General features: G+C 41.1%; 1 long non-coding RNA gene across 1 annotated transcript; it reads right to left on the reverse strand.

Annotated features, from left to right (window-relative positions):
- Positions 1-4,358: 4,358 nt before the first annotated feature.
- On the reverse strand, positions 4,359-24,832 carry LOC135328026 (uncharacterized). The gene is made up of 3 exons (XR_010388753.1): positions 24,687-24,832; positions 15,119-15,224; positions 4,359-4,931 (listed from the first exon to the last, which is right to left on the reverse strand). It is a non-coding gene; the product is annotated as an uncharacterized LOC135328026 (long non-coding RNA).
- Positions 24,833-27,581: the final 2,749 nt, after the last annotated feature.

Genomic DNA, 27,581 nt, shown 5'->3' on the forward strand with positions numbered 1-27,581 from the left:
AACAAGAATGTTACAGAAATGTTACATGCTGTCCATTAAACTGCCATAAATGCTATATATGATTAGAAGTTGCTTCCCATTGTCACGATTTTATTTTCAAGTAATGAAAATGTATATATTAGAGATGGGAGTGAGAGTATCAAAATGCTGATGTCTTTTACACCTTTTGGAGGAAATCAGCTTTAAAGGAAAGCTCATCTTTTAGGATTGCTCTTTCACCATAAAATCGGTTTGCTATGTCAGTAAAGCACTCTGGTATCTTTCATAAATGGAAGGAATTGTTCAAATAGTAATAACTTTTTACTCAGATTTAAATGTAGCCAGCGGAAAACCTGCAGCAATGGAAGTGAAGCCTGACTTTATTATACAAGTATCAGATTACCTCGTGTCTGAAAGATTTCTTATGTATATAAAGAAAAATTTTTTCTTGGCAACAAATATCTTCAGCTGCCACAATGAAGGAGTTGTTTCAGGAACTGAAGTAGAAGCCCTCATTTTCTCAATCCTGTTTTTTTCATCATTAACAAGGGATAACTCCACTTGATGGCAGCAGGCTTTTTTCTCCTTGTCATTAGGGTGGATAGGACCTCTTGAGATAGGGAAGATCAACAAAATTAAGAGCACACTCCATCTTATCCATGCCAAGCCACATCTTTCTGATTGATCCTGATGATTTTTTTTTTTCCATTTAGTTTAGTTGGAAACAGTGATTGTTAGCATGGGCAAAAAAGGTTATCTTAATTCACATGTTTCTATCCTCCCTGTCCCATCTGCTGACACTCTTCCTCACACCCACAGCTCCCCTGTGCCCTGTGACCAACACTAAAAATGATGTGAATGACAGCAGAGAGACTCTGCCAATGGTTCCAGCCTCGGCCCTCCAGTTCTACATTCTCTCAGGAAGATATCATCCCAAAAAGCTAGGGAAACCAAGGTAGCAAAATGACCTCTCAGCAAAACACCAAGTCTAAAAAATAACAAAAATCGTGGCAAAATCCCCAGGTCCTTCCTAGTGTTAGGTCTCCATGCTCAGAGTCCCCCATGCGAAACCACAGGCAGAACAATGGACCGCGAGAGCATGGCACTCAAGTATAGAGCAGAGCAAGTCAAAGCCTCCACTGGAACAAATCCAGTCCTGAAATGATGCAAAGACACCAGCGTGGTGGACCTGCAAGCAGACCCTGATTAGGGATGGTGCCAAATATTCCCACATGGGTTTGAATATTTGAAGAGGTGCTGCTACATGACCAGGTAAGTAGTGCAGCACCTGGCCACAATGATTTGGATAACCAAGAGAAAAGATGTAGCAGCCTGTTGAATTTTGCATCTGCCAATTTCATCATTTGACACCTTTCTCTGTCTTTGGATCATACTGAATGTATTCACAGGCATCATGATAAGAGAGTGCCAATGTGCTCATTCAAACAGACAGAGCCAAGTGTTGTAGCAAAGCGAACAGGTAATTTCTTGACAGCCACTTCCTTAAGCCTTAGAAAATAATTGGCTTTCACCATGAAATAGATTTTTGAGTTTCATATGTGTTATGCTTTCTCTGAATCACTGTTTCTGACATTTTCTTTAATATTTCATAAATTCTTTCTTTTTATACTGCATGAAAGCAGTAATTTTTAATAATATACAATTGTATCTATTCTTCATCATATTTTGATGAAAAGGAGGATGCTCTTTGTTCTTTCTTTGATTAATTTTTCCAACAAAGGGAGAAGTTGTCAGGCCTAGAAACAGCACTTTTGCAGATTCAAAAGGCTGTGGAAATTGTTTAGGTTTGTCCAGGGAGATAAATTTTAGCTGGTGAAAAGTAAGGAGGATATCAGCGAAGCAATTTTAAGAGAAATACAGAAATATCAGTTTGATCAATGTGCACAACTTCTTTTGGAAGAAGACATTCTGCTCACTTAATACAAGCAAATACAAGCTAGCATTTCTCATGTTCAGGTAGTCAACAAACAGTGACTTATAAACATAATTTTGCAAAGCTTCCTAAAAGTCCTTTTCTTGAGCAATATAAGGCAAATATTTTTGCTTGATAGCAAGAGATAAGAAGTATAGAACCACAAATACAAATTGTATGTTTTTTCCTCTAGGACTTGAGAAATATCCCAAAGCTGACTAATATCGCCAGTCTCTTCCTCTCTGTCTCACTCTTGTCTAGTCTGTGAAGAGCTTTTAAATATTTGTCAAATATAGCAATAAAAAGTAAGAAATAGGAAAGGTGTGGCTGTATACAGGAAAATGGATTATCTAACATTTTTAAGTAAAAAAAAAAAAAAAAAAGGGCTGAAGTATAAATTACATGCATTAGCCTGTTCCAAAGCTTTTGAATTCAGCTGGAGCCTTTCCATCAAGCTCAATAAACTTTGGAGCAGACCCATCACTGTCGTGGTGAAATATCGAGTTCTCATCTTTTGCAGGCAGACCGAAAGCACAGACAGGGCAGATCCTGGAGCCCTCCCACCCCTGCACAGCGAGCCAAGCAGCTCTGGCTGAATTCAGACTGCTCTCTAGGCAGGACACCTGAGCTGAAACCCAACCTATGTACCCAACCTCACACATTGTTTACTGAAGCAGATACCCTGCTTAAAATGCAAGCATCATGTGGATGGACTCTATCCAATTCTCCTTTGAGTCCAGCTGAGTGGAATGAAATTCATCTGTCTGCTCCAACTGCTTTGTGGCAGTATGGCAACACAAAGCAGTTGTGAACTTAAGGGGCCACTTTGAATGTATATGACCCAGGTGTAAATGTTTACAAAAGAGACAGGGCAGAGTAGCACGATCTACCCAGCATAATCAGTTTAAGTTCTTCAGTTTTTCATACATTCTTTTCCTATGCAATGCAGTACCCCTTGGGCTTATCCAGAACTGGATGAACTTACATGAAAGATAATATGAACAACACTATTCTTACAGTGTTCTCAGCTTAACAGGGATAAAGATGAGATTAAAAAAAAAATCCATTCGGAAACACACAGTTCAGTAAGTAAATGAATACATGGATCCTTGTATAAAATCATCTTCCATAACTCTCATGATTAACCGATTTCCCAGTAATTTCCTTACATAACTCTTCATGCTGTTTTCCTCTTCTTCCCACAACCCTGAAAACAGAGTCTGTTCCATTTGGTAGCTTGTTCTTTAGTGGAATATAAGTATCTCAGCACCTCACTAAGTCACATTTCCTCTTACCGACAGTTATACACTTTCCAGCACAAACCATAAATGCAAAGCAGACTCCTATCCGCTTTGCAGCAACTTAACTTTTGGAATCATTTCAAAACCTAGAGGCTTTCAGAGCTCCTTTTGCTTCTCCAATTTGTTATACAATTACACTCATTGCTTCTTCAGAAAAGTGAGATATGATGGGTTTTCTCCATAGTTTAGTCTCTGTGCCCCTATATTAGGTTGCAAATTTTAACTTCATACTTCTAGTAATTTAAAATATTAATATGTTAAATATTGCCTTGGGAAGATCATTCAAAGCCTAAACTTGGAAACACTGTGTCACATCTGGTTCCTGAACTCAAGACAGCCCTGATAATTGTGGTCTAGAAAATTAACTGCAGATTTCTGAATATTAATGGTATTAATTTACATGTCTGTGCATTGACAGTATTAACCACTATAATGCAACTCATGGCATTACTTGAATCCAAATGAGTTGTGCTATATGAAGCCAAATTGCTATATTGCACTTCCATGAGAAGAAAAACTGTGACAGATATCCCTTGCTGATTATTGCATCAGCAGCAAAACATGCTCTGAAGGGCTGGTATGAATAATGTAGCTGTCACCCTTTATAAGTCCTTGAAGTTAGAAATATTCTGGGGACAATGAACAGGTGGCAAAGGGCCATTACTGGCCAAAATAGAGTAGAAAGGCCAAGAGGGTGCACCAATCTGTTTGAATCCTGGGACCCCTCTGTGATAGTCACAGCTGACCCTCTTGTGCTTTCTCTTCAACTAAACCAGTAGAAACCGAATATATATATATATAATGTGTGTGTGTGTGTGTGTGTACATATATATATACACACATATACATACATACATATACATATATATATATATATATATATGAGAAAATCATTTCCTGCCAGGAGCACAGAATTTCCTCTCCAGCCTATTAATATGGTCTCTCACACATACACATACTCCTTAGGCTGTAATGCATCAATACCAGAGGAGCCTGAAGTTTGTTGTGTTTGGACGTGGCCTACCATTATGGCCCATGCCCAGAGCTTCCACACATTTCTGAAGTATAAACAACTACCATAACAATAATAAATACAGGGTATATCCTACAAACTAATCCTGGAAGGCAGAGCTGTGATTTCTTTTCAAATCAGTTTTATTAAAAAATAAATAAAAACAGAAAGTTACACTATCCTCAGATATCCCTTAACATTTCCCATTTATAACCACACTAGACATTTAAGGCATGACATGAAACAGTAAACAGATCAATGAAGATGCATCTTAGGTAGTTCGGGTTTCTGCCAGCTACTTTTTTTTTCCTCACAGAGACACTGCAGGAACATCATTTGTGATCCACACTTATTTAGCTGTGTGTCTCTGGTATCCAGTGATTATGCGCGCCTGGTATTCCAAGTGCTTCAGCTTGCATCACGAGGCTCTTCATAACTCAGCCAGAGACTTTTGTTTGATGGTGGCACTTCACACTAAATGCAAAGCTGCATGAACAGTTTTTTCACAGCGTGTTTTCTTGCCAATTGTATCAGTCCCTTTGCGCCTCCACGACACACAATGCGGCAATAAAAGTACAAAGGAGCACATGAAAGTCTGCAGCCAGCCAGAGCTCCATATAAAGGTTGATACGGCTTCCTGTCTCGTAGGAAGTGCCCACTCCACGACCTGTCATTTCTGCTGTCTGGACTGCTGTCTCTTCACTTCCTGCAGCAAAACAAAACAGCACCAAAACAGTGTCTCTCTTCCTTTTGTTTCACAACTTCTATTCTACAAGAGCTTTCTAAACTTGTGTGCCCAGCTGGAATTAATACTCACAGAGTCTCTGTGGAGAAGGCTGGGGAAGCAGAGGAGGTCTAAGGGGGCAGTGTGAATATCTAGTGTTGATATACACATAAATCAGAACCAGCATATCACACTGTTGAATCTCTGAAGCAGGATGAAGGACAAAGGAACCTCAGTTTGTGACGCTTGACTCCGAGCTCTTAGGTGTCTGGTCCCCAGACGTGTGTGAATGGCCTTTGGTTAGCTGTTTAAGCTCCATGCACAAAGCATAAGGCACCTCAGAACACTGGCCAAAAATGCATAATATTTGGCATAATTAATATCTGACGTAACTAACAGAAAACACCATGGAGAGAAAGGCACATCTTTGAAGCGCCACATAAGCCCGGATGGATAGTGTATAGTCAGACTGCAAGCACTCATGTACGTCTATCTACCTGAGCTTCAGAGCCAGCACTCTTTCTACTGGTACAAAGAGGCTGAAGCAAAGGCAAAATCAGCAGGGGGAGGGAGAAGGGGTAAGGTAACTGTGGAAGAAGTAAGCACTACTCTCAAGTCACTGTTTTGATGCTGCTCTCTTGCAGGAGCAGGCTAGTGGGTGACCCGGCAGGATATTGCCCTAGTCAAGCACCATCTGCCTCATAGAAAAACTTCTGGCTTTGCCCTTTACCATGCAAGGTGGATAGCAATAGGAAACAGGGAAGGAGGCAGGCCAGACTACCCTCCAGGCAGTCTCTTCTGTAAAGTCTAGCTTCTCTTGCACACAAGTAGGTATACCTCAAAGGTGCCCAGGTACTATAGAGCACTGTCTCTGCCATTCCACTGTGACTATAATCCTGTGAGAGCTTCATGCTGTGAGCTGTTGCTTTTAGCTTCAGACCCCACACACACTGGTATCTGTGAAAGCTATATTGCTAAATGGAAGAGGGCCAGCTAAGCACTAGATACATACAAGCAAGTCTATGTTGTTTAATTGCTACCTCACTCCTTAGCTCTGCTCACAGTAACTAGTTTTCTCTGAGACAATTCCCCAGTACAGTTTAGGTGACAGATCACTGAAAAGACCATTCTCTAAAGCTTTTAGAGGTGCCCTAGAGCTGGCTGCCCCCCCTTACATAGTGCTCCAATAGGCTTTGCTGCTGGCAATGACCCCACATGGCCTCTTGCCTCACTCCGTAGCATGCAACATATGTCCTCAATTTCAGGACACAAAAACACCAGTTGGGTGGGCTGCAAAATAACCCCACCATTATTTCAGTCACTTTGAACTGAAAAACCACAGAAAAGATAATCATTGTGTCTTAGAGCCAGGGAGGCAGTCCATGGGACCCAAAAAGACCAAGCACCAACTGCTACGAAGTGTAAGTGTATCTAGTCTGCTCTAGAAAGCATTAGGTCCAAGCTGTGTGGATGGAGGGCAGTCTGCACCATTTGGCTTTTGGGCTAGGAACCATTTAGTTTAGCTTGCAGTATAGTCACAGCCAGATAGACCCAGTCATGCCATCACACTGTAGTGTGTGGTTCTCATTGCACCCTGATCACTGGTAAATCTAACAGCTGTTGCCAGGGAAGGCCGGTATCATTTACAAGTGAGGGAAGCAAGGTACAAAAAGTCTGATGGACTTGCTCAGAGCCAAGAACAGAACTTTTCAATCTAGTGCTCAGTCCTCTAATCTGCACTGCCTATGTTGCTTAAGACTGTGCAAAAGCCACAGCAGAAATAGGCTTTGAGAAAGGAGTTGATGGAGAAGAATGAGATCATCTCAGAGGGGTTATGGTGTTAGATTTTACATGAAAACACGAATTTGTTCTGCATAAAGAGAAGATGGGGAGGTCAAAACTGTCAATAGTGAGACAGAAAGAAGAGGAGCTTCATGATAACTAAATTGTAGAAATGAAAAAGTTGAGAAGGTTTCCTGAGATAAAGACAAGAAGCCTGAACTGGATACAGTAGGTCCCTGTACCAGTTTGCATTCCTAAAAATAATCATCATCATTTTGGAACACAGATTTGGCCCCCTGGATGAAGCTATTAGTCAATCCTGTCTGGTATTCAGCCTGGGTAGTAACAAGTAGCACGTGGTACTCAAATGGAAGTCCAGACAAAACGTGCTATCCTTACCCAACTAGGCATTGCTACACATGGAATGAAGCACTTCTTTCTAGCTCTCACTGGGGACAACTTTATGCCTTCGAGTATCAGACTGAATTACAGCCTTATCTTCTGCAAAGCTATAAATAGTATTTTGCTGATGTAATATCTGGCATTAATTTTTTTTTGTACACGTTAACCTTACACTGCTTACAACTGTGGTTGGGATACTGGACTTTCCAACACCGGAGTGTTCTAAAAATATCATGGAAGGTCTTGACCGTGTGCATGGAAAGCATCAGTCCATGCGATATGCTTAGAAGAAGGTGTACAGTTTGCTTCCAGGCAAGTTACAGATGGGAGTAAAGCTGAGTGAATAGCAGAGCTGGTGGAAGATTTATTGATTGGATGGGAAGTATTCAGAATGAATATGTGCCAAAACGCCTGCACATCTGCACTGACAGATTCTGACATCTTCACTGGTGCACGATCAAGAGAATCATTGCCCAGTGTCATGGATCAGATCAAACTGAGGCCCAACAGCTAAGAAACAGCAAAAGAGTAGCCAGCAGTTCCTGTTTCTTTGCTGTGCTGAGATTTCGGTCACAGTAGAAAAGCTGGACTACTGCATTCCTGAACCAGGATGCATCCTAAGGGAACAGCAATGACAAACTGTTTTTCCATGTTTTTCCCTTGAAAACACAAACTGCCTTGAAACAATCTGAAGAAGCAGCCTGCAGGCAAGAATGGATAGTATTTTGGGGGCAGAAACACCACCTTAGTTTGTTTCTTGGACCCACCATATATTTCTTTGGGACTCCAAATGTTTTTAATGCCCAAGCGGTATAAATAACCTTGACAGAAGATGCTGACTGCCCATGTTGCCAGGTGGCAACTAGAGAAGTAGGGTTAATGCAGCATCACAGCTGCTGCCTCTTCTGAAATGTGCATACATCTCCAAAACAAATGAAACAGACAGAAAACAGGTGAGAAATCACACAAAAGAATCCTCCACTTTGTTTCAATTTATTATCAGAAACGCTGATGGAGGAAGCTGTAAGAAATGCTCATATCATCAGTAGGGCTTTGGGTGGGGAAGAAATTTGTTGCCATCATGCTCATTTAGCAACTGTTTTTTAGCTTTTTTTTTCAATCCTGATAAGGAATTCTGACATTTCTGTCTCTTCCTATTTTCAGTGCTGTGAATCTTACTAGTTTGAAATTGCCTTGAAGCCACTTTGAACTGGAAGACTAGGAACAGTGACAAAAGTATATAAATTTTCTCAGCAAGGCACTTTCTCTGGCAGCTCTCTAGCCTGGTCCAGAAACTATCAGTATTTATCACCATCTGATGGAAGAGCTGCACTGAACCCAGAGGAGCTCTTTACTTTTTCACAATAGAGGTGTTACTCCCTCATTATCGGTAGGCCCAAAGTGAGCATCTCATGTTGCCTGGTGGTGATTCCAGGTAGCCTCCCCAAATGCATTTTTCCAGAAGAAAGAGAAGTTTGCAGCTGTGGTTAACTGAGGAGACATCTTCTTGAAGCTACTTCCAAATAACTATATGATTTTTTTAAGCTACTGTTTGCATTTAGTATCATCTTTTACACCATGGCCCAAAGCTAATCACTGATAGCTGAATGTTTCAATGCGGTTTAATGCCTAAATATGCAGATAGGGACCAGCTGGCACTCTCCAAAACACATTGCAGTGCAGCTCACAAATTGGTGGGAGTTAAGACACTGTCGATGTACAAAGCTCACGTGTCTAAGGCCTATCCTGGGATACTTAAATACAAATTTGTCTGTTGTGACACAGCAGAGGAGTGAAGTGATTTTTTCCTGCTAATACCCTTCCGGGATCAGCAGCTAGGCTTCTCTTGGTCTACTTCACACAGCTCGGTCCAGGGTTGAGTCATGGCCAGGCCTCTGCAGTTTAGAAGTGGTCATACTGAATTTGGTGACACTTTAAGCCTTCTATAGATTTTTGTCCTTTGCCTTTTTTTTTCAATCCATGGATGTGTTTCTCTGTTTCCAACAGCACCGAAATCCATCTAAAGGTCTGGCCCTCATTGCAAGTTGCAAGGAGTTCTCTTTTTTTCATTTGTATATTTTCACTCAAAAGCTTTAATTCCACTTTCAGCTACATTTTCATAGTGCATTATAGGATAATATAAAAATTTTGCACAATCACATGTGCAAATGGATGTCATGGTCCATTGTAACTACTTTGAGGAAGCCCAGCTCCCCCAGCCACAGGAATTTTCACTGTTGAATGCTGTTCGGCACTGATTGCTATCTCAAGGTGTACTCAAGGACTGGTGGGCACAGCACAGCTACCTCCAGCCCTGCTAGATCCCTAACTATTGAACTGTTCCATCATGGCCAATGGGAACGATAATCATTGACACCTTTCAGGCCTCTCTGACACGCATCAGGAGTCACTCCCCACAAATCAGTCTGCAATCAGCAAAAACAGTTACAGATTTGTACTTTTCACTTTCATTAAGCTGTGCCAAAAACTTGCAGTTCAGGCCTACAAGTAAAGTGGATTTCATTCAGGGATACCTTGGATTCTCTGTGCCATGCATTTGTAATGATTTTATTTTCTTTCATCCGCTATATCCCACTGACTTCATGTCAGCTGTTAATGGTGTCATTCTTCCTCCATGAGGCATATGGCATACTCCGGGAGCTGCAGAGGATCTGACTGCACTGGCTACTGTGCCCATGTGTCTCAGATTACCTCCCCTGCCTCCACAGAAACAGCACAGCATCCTTGAGAAAGTGGGTTAGACATAGCTGTAGGCCAAATTCACTCTTGAGGTAGCCACTAAATTAAAAAGTTAGACCAGGGATACATTTGGTCTTATTTGTGAGCAGTTATTTCGTATACTCTCTCTTCCTCTATCTGGCAGAGGCTGGTGGCAGCATGCCACAAGCAGCTGATAGCATGGCACTTTGTCTAGAAATGGGGAGAGGGAGGTTATCAGGAGGTAGCTCAGCATCACTGGCACCATTCAGTCACCGTCTTCTCTGGCTGAGTTGCCATGGAGTTATGGCATATGCTACACAAAATAACGATGTCATTTTAGGAGAACTATGCAATTAACTTCTGTCCTTAGTCCACCGGGCTCCCTAAATGCTGATTGCTGGGATGGTAATCGGCACTTGCAGGGTTCCCATTCATGGAGAACTTGCAAGTTCATGTTTTACCAAATGATATGATACACTTTGAAGGCAAGGGCACAAGACATAGTAATGCATGACTGATATTAGCTGAATAGGCCATATCTGTGGAAAATTACCATTTCCCCCGATCTGCTTGACTGACTTCACGTCATTCCTCTGGCAGGAAGGACAGGATTGCAAAAGGGGTTTCTTTTCTTCTTTTTTTCCATGTGCCATAGCCAACAATGTTGTACATTATTAGCCTGTAGCACAGTTACTAAAATTGGTATTTCCATTGCTTGGAAGGCAACATTTTCTTGTTGGAAAGCCTCCCTCTGTTCCTCTCTGCTGCCTTTCACCCATCCTTCTCCAAAACATATGTTTTCAATATTTATTATTTATACGTAAGAAATCACTGTTGGCAGAGATTTTTTCTTTGCAGTTTATCTCTCACTGACCTCCTGAAAAAGGGGGGGGAAAAAAGAGAAGGCAGAGATGGATTCACTGGTCTGATAGAAGAAAGAAAAGAAAAAAAAGAGAAATACCTCAGTTCAAATGTGAATCTGCCAGATTGCAAATCAAAGCTTTACTTAAATCCGGAAATGTTCAGATCATTTTTCCTTTTCCTTTTTTGTACTTCGAGGTTCTGTCTGGGAGCCGTGGTGCCAAATCACTGTGAGAAAAGTGGTTGTTCCCAGTATCTTCAATGGGCATCGGAAGCACCAGTTCTAGGAAGTCTCACAGGGAAGCTTCTTTTTATATTTCCAGTCTAATTTTAGAGACTGAAGAAGTTTGAATAAAGTGAACATGCATCCACCTTACAAGACGCTGCTGGGAACTGAACCTGGCTTGAGCCCTTCAAGGTTCATATTTTTCTCCCTGAAGCTCTGAATTTCAAATAAAGGTATTTAAAAACATAGATCATTCTTGATGTCCCCACTGAAGGTGGCTGTGAGAAAATCCAGCTCCAAGTTGCCAATTATGCAAAATGGTTTTAAGAATTAATAGTCACTGTGAGTTTTAACAGAAAAGAAGGACAAGAATATCTCAGTTTCTCTTTCTGCCAGTGTTACAAGCTGATTCTAATCTTGTTCGCTGATCTGATTGCTCCAAACTGTATTTAAGAACTGCAACCAACAGAAAGGGCCACATTTTATGAATCAGTCTCTACATCTGTGATTACTAAGGACTCTGGTATCTTGGTCTCCTGATTTAGCTCCCCCGTCGCCAGAGGTCTTTGTCATGGGCCTGGCTGACCTCCCAGCACCACCTACTTCCATCTGAATTTGATGCACGAGATCCCACCCAAAGGAGACAAGCCTCCCTTGGAACAATGAGCAATTCTTGCGGGACGCAACTAGAACATGCTGCCGTGGCACGGGAAGGCTGATAACATCACTTGAGCCACAGCGGGCCATTGTGGCGGCAGACACAAGTGGGATGTTCCTTCTTAAGCTTTCCAGAGCCAGAGGAAGTGGGCCCTGAAACACAATGTGCATTGAAATCAGCTTTCATCTGGGGGATCTTGCAGCGTAAGTGCCGCTCGGTGATGTGCTTTCCATCTGCCTCCGAGCCTCCTGATGCATTTCCTCTGTTTGTTCCAGGGGGATGGATGGCAGCACCTTAAAGCAGACGCATATTGTACTAGCATGTACTGGTGGGCAATATGCTGGGCTTTGGACAATAGCAGTCCTGATCCTCAGAAGCCTCTGGTGGAAGTGGGTGACATTTCAAATTACCTCCTCCTTCTCCTTCACTCTCCACATGTATAGCACACTCCTTATAGAAGGGTTTAAAGGCATATCGCATCTAGCAGTGATCATGTTATGTGCTTTGCTGTTTGGATTTTCTCTCCGTGAGGAAAGGCCATGTACACTTACAATGCTAAAAGGTTTAAAGTAGGCACTTGAGAGAGTAGTACTTCAAATGGGGGTAAATGACAACCGCTAGGAGACTGCTGAGTGTTGCAAATAGTTGTTTCACTGTGCTCATCAGAGGTTCAGTTATACAAGAAATAGAGTTGAGAAGAACACCGTCACTAAGAGAAATTCACTTCAGCCATGAAACTAAAGTGCTGCCAAAGCAACAAGCAGAACCCAACAGTGTTTTTTCATGTCATACAGCCATGAACTGGAGTTCTGTTCCAGGCTATGTTTTTGCAGGGCTTCTGCTTGTTCATGAAGTCTTGCAATTAATCACAAGGGTAGATGTTCAGCAAAGATCTAAGCCGAGGTTGGTAGCAAGTACAAATGAGTACCATGTGAATTACTCTTTGTTTGCCAGGCAGGCAAATATGTAATCAGATATGGTCATATAAGAACAAACTGGCCATTTATAAGGAGTAGATTGTCTCCTCAAATCGTAAGGAATAAATTACCCTTTCTGCTATAGGGCATTGTGGAAAGAGATAGACATATATTCTATTTATTTAGCACCTCCATATCAGAAGTGTGCGAGAAAGGTTCAAACTGCAGCAAGATAATTTTGGTAAGAAGAAACTGGAAGAAACCCATTTTTCACAAACCGTTTACTGGGCATTAGGCCTTATCCCAGCTCATGGATCACAAACACATCTTAGTAGCTGGGAATAGCAGCACTACTTAATCACCCTGAGAGCTTTATAGGGAGGGACGAAAACGCCAGACAAAAAATTCACCAAGTATGTGTGGGGATGGGTAGTGTGTTGTGTGGGAGGAGGAAATTATCATGAAAAATAGCATCATCTCCTCACCATCCAATTTGGAAACAGAATCTATTTTTAAGTTTTCATATCTGCAAATACTGCTGGTGGATCCCCTCCGTGTCACTTATTCAGGCACTTTAAGAAAAGATCCTGACTTCCATCTACCTCTAGTGAGTAAGTGCCATCCAGCTTGAATGGAAGGAGAACATCATTTTTTCCTCTTGATCACTTCTCAGTCCAGATGCAGACATCATGCAGCTTCATGAGCAGGCTTGGAGCTATGGGGAAAGGCCGAGGTGGGGCAGGGGGCGAAGCAGGCAGGGAAGGGAGGACAGGCCGCCTGCCCCATGGTGCTGCTGAAGAAGAGCCAATGGATTCAGCATTTAGGGCAAAGGCACAATGAAAGGAAACATGATGCAAAAGGTTATAAAAGAACAGTTTTGGGAAAGGGGGGGGGAATTAAATGTTTTATAAAGATCTGTAATGTTTTTGTTGTCCTTAATGAGATAGGTCAGATTGTGATAAACAAAGGGCAGCACAATGCACATTAGAGAAATCAGAAGACTGCCAATTTATTAAAATGGTAATGCAGCAAGGGGAAAACAACTCAGCCCAGTGACCAAAGGAAATCTTTTGTCGAATTCTAGGAAAAAAATATCACCTGTGAGAACTGTGATAATAATGCTGATGATTACAACGGAGCCCAAAGACTCAAGTCAAGTTAGGCCTTCATTTGGTAAATGGTGTGTAAGTGTATAGTGCCTCTTCAAGAATATACACTATAGAAAACCCTACACTGAGAGCAGCTTTAAAGTTTCAGCTGTCTTAAATAGCTATGTCTTTGTTGTACGAACTCGATGGCTACTAGCGGGTAGGCCTACATATATATGCTGTCATATATACTGTGACATCTAATCACCACATTGTTTATCCATGGTTGGCATTTAGGTGCAATCAAGAACCTTAATGCAGGGATGTTCAGAATAAATTAACAGATCTGTCGTGGGACAGGATGAATATTCCTCTTGATACAGGTTAACTGAAAGGGGATCCTGGCTGATATGCTTAGACTACTCTCCAAACTTACAGACAATTAAATCTAGGTGAAATAAATTCTAACCTCGGTATCTTTCACCTAAAAATGCAGCCATACTGAAAATGGCATTAGTGTTGTGATGGATAGAATAGAATAGAAAACAAGCCATTAATTTGCCAGGCTTCTTAGATTAAGACATCCTGTTAGAGTTACGTGCTGCTAAAATGTAGTGTCTCCACACTGCAGGACTCAAGGGAGATTACTGGAAAAGATCGTATGCTAAAGAATGTGTTTCATGACTGTGTCTTTTCAAAGTAATGTATATCTTCTTTAATTTAAGCACTGTTTAGAAAGCAATCATTTCACTTCAAAGTATGCCTAGCCTTTTTTTTGTGCTTCTCAGACCCTATGTGTTGAAAGAAAGCTCTCTGTTTTGGTAAGCTGTAGAACTCAGAGATATTTAATGTAGTTACTCTTTTGATTGCTGACTCTATGCAGAGAGTCGCTGTATCTTTTTTTGTTGTCAATACATCTGTGAAGAGGCATCTGCCTAAACTCACTCTTCTAGAAGAAGTGGGAGTTTGAAAGATGGCATTTAAGAGTTTACCTGAAACAGGGGGAAGGTCAGAAGAGTAAGGTGAAATGGCCTGGAAGTGATTTAAAGGCAGGAGATGGAAGAATATAATCTCTTATGTCAGTTGTCACATTGTTATTTATGCAGTTCCAGCATTAGCCATCCTCCTACAAGGTTGCCAGGACTCAACAGCTGCTTATGCTTTTTTTTTTTAACCTAACATGGTGTTAAAGCATGGTAATAATTAAATCATACAATCACCACGAATGGACCAGTTTATTAACCAAAAGTCTAAACCTTCAAGCAGAGTACCAAAACCGTAAACATCATGTCATGACTTCTCATATATTATTTATTCTTTCCACAGAGAACTGCCTACAGCTTCAGTTAAATACTACCTTACAAGAAAATCTGTATCAAAGAGGGAATATTTATCTCTTGGTCTCTCTTTTCCTTTGGCTGATACTGGTCTGAGTCACTTCATGTAAAATTCAGTGATTAGTAAGTGCCTCATTTTGAAAGCACATTTCATCAATATGGATCTCAACTGCTTACCATAGTGCTGTATCTTTAGTAACTGGCCACACCATCTGACACTGTCAGCAGAAAATCTATGGAGCACCACGGTGGGACTGAGCGGTCGCAGCATCTCTCAATTACCCTAGGATGGGCAGGCAGTGAGTAAGCAGCTGAATATAAAATGCAGGCGTCACTAGATGAAGTATATCAGCATGACTACAGATTAAATATTGTAAGCCTAAAGCAGCTTAAGTCCCCAAATGCCTCCACAGACATGCAAATCCAGCGTTTAAATCTGAAAAACCTTAGCTTTGCTGTTGGTTAAGCCTGGAGGTGCTCAAATTCTTGGTGGTACTCGCATTTTTCTCCCGGGCATGAGCAGAAACATGCAGTGGGTGCTGGCATTGCTGACCACAGCAGCATCAGGCCTCACTCCTGGGAAGCGCTAGGCACCCAGGGGTCTTGTGGTGCAAGCCTTGCTCTCCTCTCCAGCAGCATTTCCAGCCCGTTCGCTTAATTCTCAGACATCTGCAGTTTTGCTGTCCCCCCTGCCTTTTTCCTGCCTGGTTTCTGCACTGGAGGAAAGGTAGTGAGGGAGCTTCAGCCAGCAGTTCAGTCCCACTTGGTGCTTCCACCTTTACCTCTGCTCAGTGGCCCTTCACATCTTTAGAAAGAGCTAGTTTTCCTGCCCAATTCGGCAATAATTACAAACACCTCCCCACCGACCTCCCAGTTGTCTACTTTGTTCATTGCTGCCTTTTTGTCTCCATGCATTCAGGGTACATTGCTTTAACAAAACTGATGGTGTGCAAATCAGCCTATGGTTTTTGTTATACTCCATCAGAGAGGTTTTGTGCTTCACTATGTTCCCTGCATCCCTGTCCCTGAGTCAGTAAAGGCAGAAGCTTTTCAACATATTACATTTTTGCTAAGGAGCTCATCCTCACATTGACAGCATCTTCCATCTAGCATTAATTTAGCAACTTACTAATCAATAAAACCTGACTGTTACAATAAGAGGCTGGAGATGTTAATGTTAATCAACATTAAAAATGCTAAAAATAAAAATTCTGTCTTAAACAGGGGTACACGGGAATAAGCCCACGGAGTCGTTGAGAAGCAGAAGACTAGATCCCAACTGATCTGAAGCAAAACAGCAGTGAATATCACCCACAAAAGTGCCTTCTAAGTTGACCCTGTGCCCTTGAGTCCCCTGTCCCTCGGGAGCTGCGGTGCAGGAACAGGACAGCCCCTCCGGGTCTCTCTCTGCCCTGCCTGTCAGCTCACTGGTGACGCATGCACCAGGGTGTAGCGGGCAAGGAGATGAAATTTGGAGAATCTGAAGAGGCCTCCAGAGCTTTGCTTTCCTTACAAAAAAGATAGAGAAAAAAATAGAGGCAGGGGTTTGGAGTCTCTAATCAGCAGTGATTGCTTCCTGTGCAAAAGTCAGCTGTTTCCATACAATAGCCAAGCTGTTCAGTCTCCAGGCGCCATCCCAAGGTCATCACTTTTCTATTGTTGTTCCCCACCCCCATGGAAAATTCCTGTGCTCTTTTATGTATATGAGGCTTTTTTAAAATTTAGAAAACTCATGCCTGCCTCTCGTGGCTGTGGAAGGGTTCAACACTAGGTACTGAACTTGGCTAACTTGGCTTTTCAGGGGTTTTCTTTCTTTCTGCTGCATCAATGCCTGAGGTGTTCTATCTGAATAAGTCGTTAAGGTTTTCAAGCAAAATACTTATCTATGCTGTGTTACGAGGAGGATGTAAACCAAATTCAAATCTGACGTATTTTTTCCTCCTTGCTTTTCTAAGAATTCACATGTCATTGCCCTCTGAGATAGTGAGAAGTGAGGCCATGTCAGTTCCTAGATATTGTTTTCTCGTGACATATTTATTTTCACACACAAATATACACAAAAAGCCTCACTCTTATAAACCTGTCTAATGTAAGGTCTGTGCAAGGAAATGTTTCATCCTAAGAACCTCTTGAGCCATTGGGTTATTTTGAGAACTGCTGTGCAAAATTCTAAAACCTTCAGAATTCAGATGAACTGTAGAAAAACAACTAAATGTTCATTCTTGGCAGCTTGTCTGGATTCCCTGAATTCTTCCGAATCTACTTCGCTGGGCTAGAGCTGACCCTGGGCCACACTGAACAGCTCTTAGAAACCACCACTTGTTATCCACGTCTACTGGCATTGGTTGGACAAGGAAGTTTAGCACTTTGCAGGTTTGATGCAACCTGTACCTCAGTCAATAAATTTCAGGAGCTTTGACTAATCCACTGTGAATCTTTGTGAGCAGATGTAATTTATGGAGTGGAACTGCAAAAAAAAAAAAAAAAAAAAAGTGTATTTCAGGAAGGGCCTATTTGCTGTCACCCCATGCAGCTCAGGAATACAAGATGGGACCAGTTAATTAACATTCAAACAGCAGGATCTCAGCATGTGATATTGGCTTCTCAGGATGTTTGGTCATAACTGTGGTCTCACAACTTCGTCTCTGGTGTCACTTACTGCTAATGAAATGACAGCGTTTCTGAGCCTGTGGCTTACACAAACTTTAGGACAACTCAGTGCTCTAAACTGCAGCCTTAGAAGGAGGCTGAGTTAGAAAAAAATGTGTATTTGGTTATGAAAAATGTGCTTCCTGAACCATGCCTTTTCTTTTTCGGAGGAAGGCATTACGATGCTTCTTGCCATTGCTGAAGCAAGCAAGGCCTGAGCAACAGCAGTGCCCCCTCTGCATTGCCCTGGTGTGGGTGCGGGGCACCTGCCAGACATACAGATCCCTTCAAACCTATATGCCATCACTAACTGCAGCTCACCCTTTAATTTCTTTTTGGGTGACTATTTTTGGTTTTTGTTTCCTAAGTTCTTTTAGGGGCTAAACAGGCTTCACTGTTCTGCTGGGAATAATCTCTATTAAAACACTTTTGTTCTCAGGTTTCTTCCAGGTTCTATGGGCTCTGATTCTTTCTTTTCCAGTACATTATACTATTGTCCTAGTTTCTTTGGGGCTATTTCCAGTTACCTAATAGATTGTCACTCTACCATTAGACAAAAGATAGCCACAAAACCCCCTCAGATGCCTGTGTTATTTTGAAAATTCTGAGTGAGTTACATTTTAAAGTGAAGCCACTGTATTTTAGATAGAGCAGAGGGTAAATTACATGTTATTTACCCTCTATGAATAAAACTTTTTTCTATTTTTGGTTAGTTTTTTTTTTAAGTAGAAAATGTTGTTTTGACTGTAAACCGATGTTTTCTCATATTAGCACTGTTTTAAAATGGCAGGTAGAAACTAAAGTATAAACTTCTACATATGGCATTTGTACACTGCCCTTTTGCCCTTTCCCTGATGGCTATCTCTACAGTATTATGTTCAAGTACCAATAGGAATGTATCGTTATGTTAAAATGCTGGCATTTTGTTCTATTACACAAAGCTTTTAATTCAGACTGTTTCTAAGATGATCCTAAAACTTTAATTATGAAGGCTATTTCCTTTTCAAGGATGATTTTCAATGTCTAAATTTGCTACCACAGCAAGATATCCAAGCAGTTTCTACTGAATATGGTATTCTTTGTCACTGTTACTCTGTTACTTATTCTTTTGTCACTGAACTAGCAGTTTACCTGTTGCTATTTTCCAGAAACTGTTAAGTTCCTAGCCGCCCATAATAAAGTTTAATACAGATTTCTTTAAAAAGACTACAGCCCCTATGGTAATGACACAGAGCACTGCACTTTATAATAATGAAATCCTAGGGTTTCACATAACAATATCACAGCATCACATTTGGCACTGTTAATGAAAAAATGAGAATGTACATATTTAAATAGTTCAATGCAAAAGCGTAGTCAAATAATATTTTAGAACTGTGAAAGGAAATCAAAATGCTACTGAAAATTCTTTGTTTCCTTTTACCCTTAAAAAAAAAGAAATACTGCTCCTCATTTGTACTATTCTATTCTAATCGGACTCTTAGACTGGACATGTCACCATGCCGCCCAGGTGTCATGCTGCAGCCTGCCATGCAGACCGAGCTGCACCCGTCCAAATGTCCTCTAACTCCCCCTCCCCTTCCTCTTCCTGGGACACACTGGTAGGAGATGTATTGTTTAAAAACAAACCAAACAAAATCAACCAGAGCAGAACAATCTCTGCTTCTCAGAACAGCTGTAAATTCATTCCCAAGAAACAGAGTCAATATCACCTCCAGCCTTTATTGCAGTAATTTAAATATCATTTTCTTTTACTATTATTTCTTTATGTTCATTTGTTTCACGGCAACATGTCATTTAAAGCTAATGCACAACACTGCAGCCCCCAAATTTTGTAATCATGCAGGAGCTCTGTGCTGTTCATTGAAACATATAAAGTACTCAAGGAAAGAGGATGAAATGACAATAACTTATGATAAAGTGAAAGATTGATTTGGTTTTTTTAAACTTAAAGATGAGCTTTTCCCTCATACATTATTATAACAACAATGCTATATCAACGGATCTGAAAAAGATGGACAGATTGATTTCCTCACTTTTGTTATTAGCCCAGCTGGGCTAATAACTAACATTCTAACCATCTTTTCGTGTTTGTTTTCTCTTCCCCTATCTCATTTTTATCTCTGAAGGAGATGATTCCTGCCTGCCAAGATGCAGTACCTAGTTTATTAAAACCTTCCCAGTTACTTAGATCAACTTTACTCCCAAAATTGCTATTGTAGGGGTCAAGCCCCTTGGAACAATGAATATGGCATGACATTTTAAGGTCCTTTAAGTAGTTAATTATATCCCTGGAGAGCTGAGGTAATAGCAAGAATTGTCTGAGCTGTAATAAAAATGTAGGAAGATTTTTAGAAGAGTATAAATCAGTCTTTAACTACACTCTGTTCTGAATTATCAAAGGCAATGGGGAGAGGGGAAAGGGGGAAGAAATGAGATAACTCACGTGAAGCAATAATACAGGAAATATAAAACATATGTAAGCTAGGCTCTAAAAATACACCAATATATTCACCTTCAGAAAACTTGTAAACAGATTTCTGGGGAGAGCAGAAATAACTGTAAGCAGCAGTTGGTCAATTGGGGCCTGGTGCAAGGCAACATGTTACACCCCAGGCTGCTAGGGAGGGTGGAAACTGGTCAGCTACCCACAGGTAACAGGGTAACTGTATCACATTGCCTGGCAGGAAGAATTTTCTTCAGGCAGGCTACTGACAGCACCTATTTGTGTATAAAAACTTTAGCATGCAGAAGTACTGAGCAATGACTAGGGTTCCTGATGCTATTAACTAAAAATCATTATTTTTAACTTTGCAGCATCTGTCTACCATTCAATAAAAAATATCAGGGTAGGCTTACTGCTGACATGAGCTTGTAGAGCAATTTATGTATTCCTGCTCTATCTGACATTCACAAACTGACTATAGCATAAAGGAATAGTATGGGTGCTACTTCCTACTTTTTGCTTTCTAGGAACCCCATAGCATGAGTGACATTCTGATGCCAGTTTATAAAAATCATGTTTCTATTTCCTTGGCCTATGGCTCTCCTCCATACAAAAGAAGCTTCTTTTATCACCATTTAAAAATAAAGAGCACTAACAGAATGCACTGATCAAAGTGATTCATTCATCAGCTGAATGATTTTTCCATGTTGCTACTTTTTATGTGAGAACTATTACACAGGGAGAGAGGCTGTGAATAGAATTAGTGTTTCAATAGTACCAAAGTATTAGGTTGCTCCATGTCACCAAAACCATCACTGAACCCTCACGATACACTAACATGTGCGTGGCAGCCTATGACACATCATTGCTGCCTCCATTAGTGCAGCAAAGATGCTTTGTTCTCTGATGTCATGAGTTTTAAATTCCAGCTGGGGATTTACTGACTAAGCCACAGTAAGCTGCTGTGAGTTTCCTCCCAAAAGGAGAAAAGGAACAAAATAGAAAGGCTTTCTCCTTTCCATTTCACTTCAGAAGTATTGCTAAGCACCAGGAGTTATTTCCCATTGGTACCAAAATATTACTACAGTTCTCACTAACAAGAGCTACGCACACCCATCATTGGAGAAAAGGCTGATTAGCCACCCCAGGACAAGGCACAGCAGTGATTCCTCTGAATTCAGACATATGGATCACAGATAAAGACTTCATTCAAATAAAATTAGAAATCGCGGCTCTGTCCTACCATGACTTGGAACTGATAACTTTTCAGCCTTTCTGTATAGCAAGGCCACTTACTCCCCTGCACGAATGCAGATTTAAGAATTCTAATTTTACTGTTAGATAGCCACTTTTAAAAATTCTTTTCTAGCATGTTTTGTAAGTTCTTGTCTTTTAGTAATTGTGCAGCATACATTGCCCATGAAAGACATTGGAACGCATAAGCCTTGTATAGACACTCACACAGAAAACTATTTTTCTGCCTCCTTCACTGAGAGACATAGATAACCCAAGTGTATCACCAGAGCCAAGGCTAGTGAACTTGTACAGAAGGTTCTTCAAGCTGAGAACAGAAGCAGAAGAGGACAGTGGGCTGGACCATTTTTGTTACTATCGGTTATGACCTTTCGAGTGACGATCTCAAAGCACTGCATAGTAACTGAAGAATTAGTCTCACACCATTCCTAGAAAATAGGTATTATTACTGCAGCGTTAAAGATGTGGAAACTGGGCCACAGAAAAGTTTTGACTCATTCATAGCCATGTAGGAAAGAATCAGGAAAAGAAAAAATTTTAAGCAGTGACATAAATTCTTTATCTTTCCTTCCCACATTAATAGTTACTCACTCCATCATCCTGGCCATTTTCCAAACTGTCTCTATGTTTCACTTTGTCTCCATTGTAAAGCAGCACCTACTCTTCCCAGAGAAGTTCATATGTGGGCAGCACGTGGAGATACTTGGATGGAAAGCACCATTAGCAATTTCTCCTCACTGTTGTCAAGAAGCAAAAGTTGAAGTCAAGTGAATGCAGAGTGATGTGGGCTTTGCAGAAGGTCAGCATCCCAGCAGACTGTCAGAAGAGTGGGGCATGAGCCCTTCCTCTCTCAGCAGCAGTCCTCTGCTCGAATCTCTTCAGAAAATAAGTGTAAAGAAAGGAAAAGTGGGTGCCTAGGGGAGGTAAAGGGACTTCAAGTAATCCCAGACCGTGAGAGGATTCAAGATCATGTGACTTCAGGGTGAGGGTGAGGTGGGAGTCGAAAAGATAAACCTCTGTCCTGGCCACCAGGAATGGACAGGCCTGAAAAGCCCCTGAAACTGAGGGAGGATATGAAACAGGCCAAGCACGGAAATGGAGGGAAATCAGAAGAGAGGGCTAAGAAATCTGAGTGAAGATAAAGACCCAAGGACAATGCAAGAGAACTCAGAAAAATAATGAGCCAGAATCAAGAAAGGAATATAACTGGTCTAGTGAGTTACAGGTGTCCAGAAAGGTCATTCAGAAAAAGAGTGAAAAGTAAGAATGAAAAATGTTTCTCATCTCTAGCTCTAGAAAAAACAGTGGTGACCTGTTTCTTCAGGATGCTGGGAGAGAGAAGTCTTTTGCTGTTGCACAGAGGTTGGAGCACGCCAGATGAAGGGGTTATAAAAGTTCAAACACACCCAAAATCTCTTGGCTTCCTAACCACCAATTTTGGAGCTAAGCGCTCACCAAGCTAGATGTACAAGCAGGGGTGTTGCAGGAAAAGTAACTAATGGTTGTGTTTAAAATAGCACTGACCCTTCCTATTGTACTGACATTGACTACTACAGGGACAGACACACCCACCAAAGCCTGCTATGCACTTAAAATATTTTACTGGTCAAACTATTATCATTAGAGATATGATATCTTTTTATCTGGAATAACAATGCCAGTAAAAACCTTCAGGTAGAGACCATTGTACAGCACTGTAAATATGACCACATTCACATCATCCTCTCCCATTTCCATGTGGAGCTGTATAAAAGCTGTATAAAATAATGTTACATTTCTAAACTGTGCCAGTAAACAGGTTAATGTATAATTTTAAGTACACCAGGAGGCTGTTAGATTTTCTGGACTTATCAACTTATGTAAGTAGAAATAGCTGCCTCACCTTCACTAAAGCTAGACATGGCAGCTGAGGATATATGCTGTGACTGGGCAGACCATTCAGTCAATAACCAAAGCTGCGCTTAACCTTGCTTGTTAAGTCAATCCGAACCTGGGAATTTCATCTGGCTGTCCTTTCCCTCTGGTGACTTGGGATCATCTCTAGATTCATGCTTTGGCAAAATAAGCCAAATCTAATGATGCAGTCGTAGTAAATTTAATAAGTTACACCACAGAATAATAAAGGCCAACCAGCCTTCATTAACTTTATTGTTGCCTTCTCAAAATAGGCCTTCACAAAACATGTTGAGCATTACACAAACCTTGCACAGCTCCTTGCAGACAAGCTCTGCATTAACACGTTCCAAGCTAAATAAACAAGTTGTAACAACACCAAGTAAAGCCAGCTCAAAGGATCATAGCAGCAGGAGCAAAATGTTGCTGCCTTAAGGACAGAGGTGTCAGAAGGGAAGGGAGAGAAAAAGCGCAACACTTAGCTGAGAGCTACAGGGAGAGACATGCTGCTGCTGTTGCTGCTGAGTGTGGGAAATGGGTGGCGACGGCTACTCCCAGAGACTCCCCTGCCCTTCTGCTCTTCCTTTCCCCTCCCTCCCCGAAAAGCAGCCTGGGATCCCAAGCGCTCTTGGGCCCCCCTCCCAGGACTCCCATGCAGACAGAGCAGGCAGAAGCACTGTGGCCATTTTGCCAGCTCCCAGCTCCTCCAGGCTTCACGGCTGAGGAGCAGCACTGGCCGGGGGACACACATCACAGCTCACTCAGCAGCAGCAGCAAAATGTGTAAAATGAGTCCCAGGAAGATGCAGGAGGCTGGTACTCAGCAAGGAGGCTCCCTAAAGGCAGAGGGTCAAGTCCCTCCCTCTCTGACATCTGCGTGGAACAAGAAAGGATATGACCATGGTGCAGTGAGCATGGTGTCAGGGTCACTTATGGTTTACTATTTTATAGGCCACTGTGCATTGCTATGGATCTGGCCTTAGCCTGACTGGCAGTAGTTTAGGCGAAGGTCTGAACTGCTCTGTCCTGGGTGCAATCCTCCTGGGGCGTCACACAGTGGGAAAAGATTGTTCTTGGTCTCTCTCTGCTCTCAGCAGTTTTAAACATATTTCCAGGTGAAGGGAATTTTTGGATGAGATGGGTTACTAAACTCTGAAGTAAGCTCATGCTTACACTTCGAAATCAACCATGTTATTCTGAGGTAAAAATAGAGAGGAAAGAATCAGTCCCAACTTGAACTGGATCCTGAAAAATGTATTTATTGCCTCCTCTGCTCCATGAATTATCCTGCAAGCTCAGCAGAACACATTATCCATTTCATTTATGGGCAGCCAAAAAGAGCTCTCCAAACTCTTGCCAGTACAGAAATATTTTGTTTTGCTCCTTTTCAGATCTTCCACCTGGAACTGAGGCATCAGCAGTGGGAGCAGGGATTAGGTGACAACCAACATTCGATTCACCATGCAGTGCTGTCCTGCCCTGAGCAAATTTAGACAACACTTACCTTAAAGAGCTGCAAGATGAGCTGCACTAGCACCCTGTGCAGAAAGAGCATGAGGACATTTTAAGGGAGGCAAGGGCAGGTTGATGCAGCCATGATCTCTCCCAAACTCTGAAGATGAACGCTGGGACAAAGCTGCTCCGTTTCTCTCCCCGACATTGTCCTACTGGTTTGGCGGAGAAAAACGTCAATGTCTGAATGAAAAATATGTTCACATCTCTTTAATCCGTTCCCGACTAAATCCCCATCATTATCTGCAGCCAGTACTACATATAATTAAAGGGTTTATTTTTGTGTTACAAAATCTCTCTGTAATTATGGAGTGTTTGTGAAGTGCAGCATTTCTGTGTGTATGTTTGAAGAAGTGAGGGGCCTGCCGTTTTCTCCATTTCCTACCATATCTACATTTCCCTCTCCACCCACACACCATTAGCTTCCTCCCCTCTGCTATACAACTGGCTTTATCAGAATAAAACTAAAAAAAAGCAAAGAAGAAACTGTTTGTGAGGTACTTTGCTACTCTCTCGGCCAGCTTGTCAGCACCATCTTTGCTCTCACAGCATGTTCCTCATCTGGAAATCTGAGCTACTTTGAGGTAAAATACAGTGATGTGAAACTGAGTTCAGAGCCAGGGAGAGCTTTCCAAAGAACAGCTAGTTTACTGTCAGACATTTACACAACTGTTAATTAGAATTCCTTTGTATCATTATGACAGACAGACAGGAGCAACTGAACTCAGGGTGATATGACAGTCCTGCAAGTTCTCTCCCTTACTCCCTGAGTTCCTCCTTCTCTGACGGATGTTGGTAGGAGGATTTTCTCACACTACCAAACAAAGAAATTGAAGTAATTTAGGATTTGGGAAAAAACCTACAAAATTTAGAAATAGAAGGGCTAGCACACATAAATTGTCAATAGCTAGCTTGATACTTCCAGGATTCTCAAGAACATGAGAACTGCTTTAAAGTATTCTCCAGAATGGATACTGGTGATTATTGGTTTATGTTTGTTTGCCTAATGTGCTTCCTCTAACTGTCTACTAAAATTAATGGAGAAGGATTAATTTATGCCATGTATTTCCAAAATGTTAAAAATGAGACATTTGGATTAACTATAGCAGCAGTAATATGCCAAGTAGAAACAGTAAATAACAGATAACACCATTTGATTTTTGATAACCATTTGATAAAAATGAGTTAGGTTCATGTCTTAAATCACAGGCAGAAACAGAATAGACATACACAGATAGGTGCATACATATCTTCTGATCTTTACAGATATCGGCCCAATTTTATTAAGCTGTCTTCCATGTGCTTGCTTTCACTTTAGACTTAACAGTGAACTGTGAAGCTATTATGAAAACTGTGCACATCACTCATTTGTTTGCTACTATCAACTCTGATGGGAGCTTTCAGCACATGAATCACTTGTGATTTACTATTTAAAATGTCTTTTCTGCTGTAGCCTATGCGACTTCTCACGTCTTGATTCACAGAGCATTCATTTTCCCAGTGAGAAGCATGCAAAATTGTCGTACCTGAAAACACAAGATGCTTTATCTAAAAAGAAAAAAAAATTAAGAGTAATTTAAATTTGACCTAGTAAAGTATCGAGTGTTTCTCATCTATCAGCTATTGTTCTTATCAAGCTGTGCAGTCATTAGGTCAACTGAGAAGTAGCATGCCTATGTATTATCTATTATTATGATGATGATAAGTATTATTTATTAGTACTGCAGCTATAATGTGGTCCCTGAAGGCTTCCTATAATTGAGGTTACCACTTTAAACTGTTTAATCACTTGAAGCTCTTTTGACATGAAACAATATAATTAGCTAATTAACTGGAAAAGGATATAAGTACTTCATATTCCTCTTCAAAAAAGACAGTAGAATTGTCCCTCATTTTAGATACCTTTCTGTGGAGAGAGAGAGAGTAAGGCAGTGGTAAAGCAGCCCCTGTAAAATCATCTAGTTCTCCCAGAACCTATTTGTGTTTCTTAACATCCTCTGCAGGGCAAGCAAGCTCTTCAGAGGACGTATGAATAGCAAAGAGAAACACGTTGCTGGCCCAAAGGGTGCTGCTTTAAAGAACATTCCTCTACATGCTCCTGGTGTACATACTTAAGCTGCACCAAACGTCACTGAAGTCATCTGGGACCCTAATAAACAGTTATAAGGCATCTATTTCCTGTGCTCTGGTCACTGCTGTGACACAGATGTAATTTCATCCCAGAAGAGTTTTCCCAGGCCCTCCTCATGGCCTGAACAGAAAAACAAGATGAACTATGAAACTCTTCACTGCTCTTGTGCCAGAACTCTCTCTAACTCCCTTGCTTTTTCAAAATATCTGTCCACAGGTTTTCGGAAGGTTAAATAAATGGAGCAGTTACTGGCAGAATAATTTTTATAGATGCACTTCTGATGACATTGTTTTAACACAAGAATACACTGGTGACATACACAGTGCTCATTTCACGCAATGTCCTTATGTCACGGGTTGAAAGATGTAGGAAGAGTAGTGATTACCTAAACATGGATTGGAAACACTGAATATTAACTCAGCTCATTAATTAATAAGATTGTGAAGCTAGTCTTTCATCTGAAATAAGAAAGAACCATGTAGGTGAATACATTTTGCACCTTTATCTTGCCAGTTGACTAATATTATTTTCTCTTATGAATGCTCTTTTAGAATGATTTTTATTCCTGCATGCTTTTTAAATTCAAGGAGTTTGAAAGAAACAGGAACATGTGTTCAGTTTGAGAGCCTTATCACACATATCAGGATTAAAAAAATGACTCCAAATTCATATCTGCAAGTAGTAATTGAGACAAAGCAGGAAAGAATTTTGCCTAGCTCTTTGAATTAATGTTTGCCTGAATACAAAGTGGGCACA

This window comes from Dromaius novaehollandiae, chromosome 3 (assembly GCF_036370855.1).
Source record: "Dromaius novaehollandiae isolate bDroNov1 chromosome 3, bDroNov1.hap1, whole genome shotgun sequence".
Taxonomy (NCBI): domain Eukaryota; kingdom Metazoa; phylum Chordata; class Aves; order Casuariiformes; family Dromaiidae; genus Dromaius; species Dromaius novaehollandiae.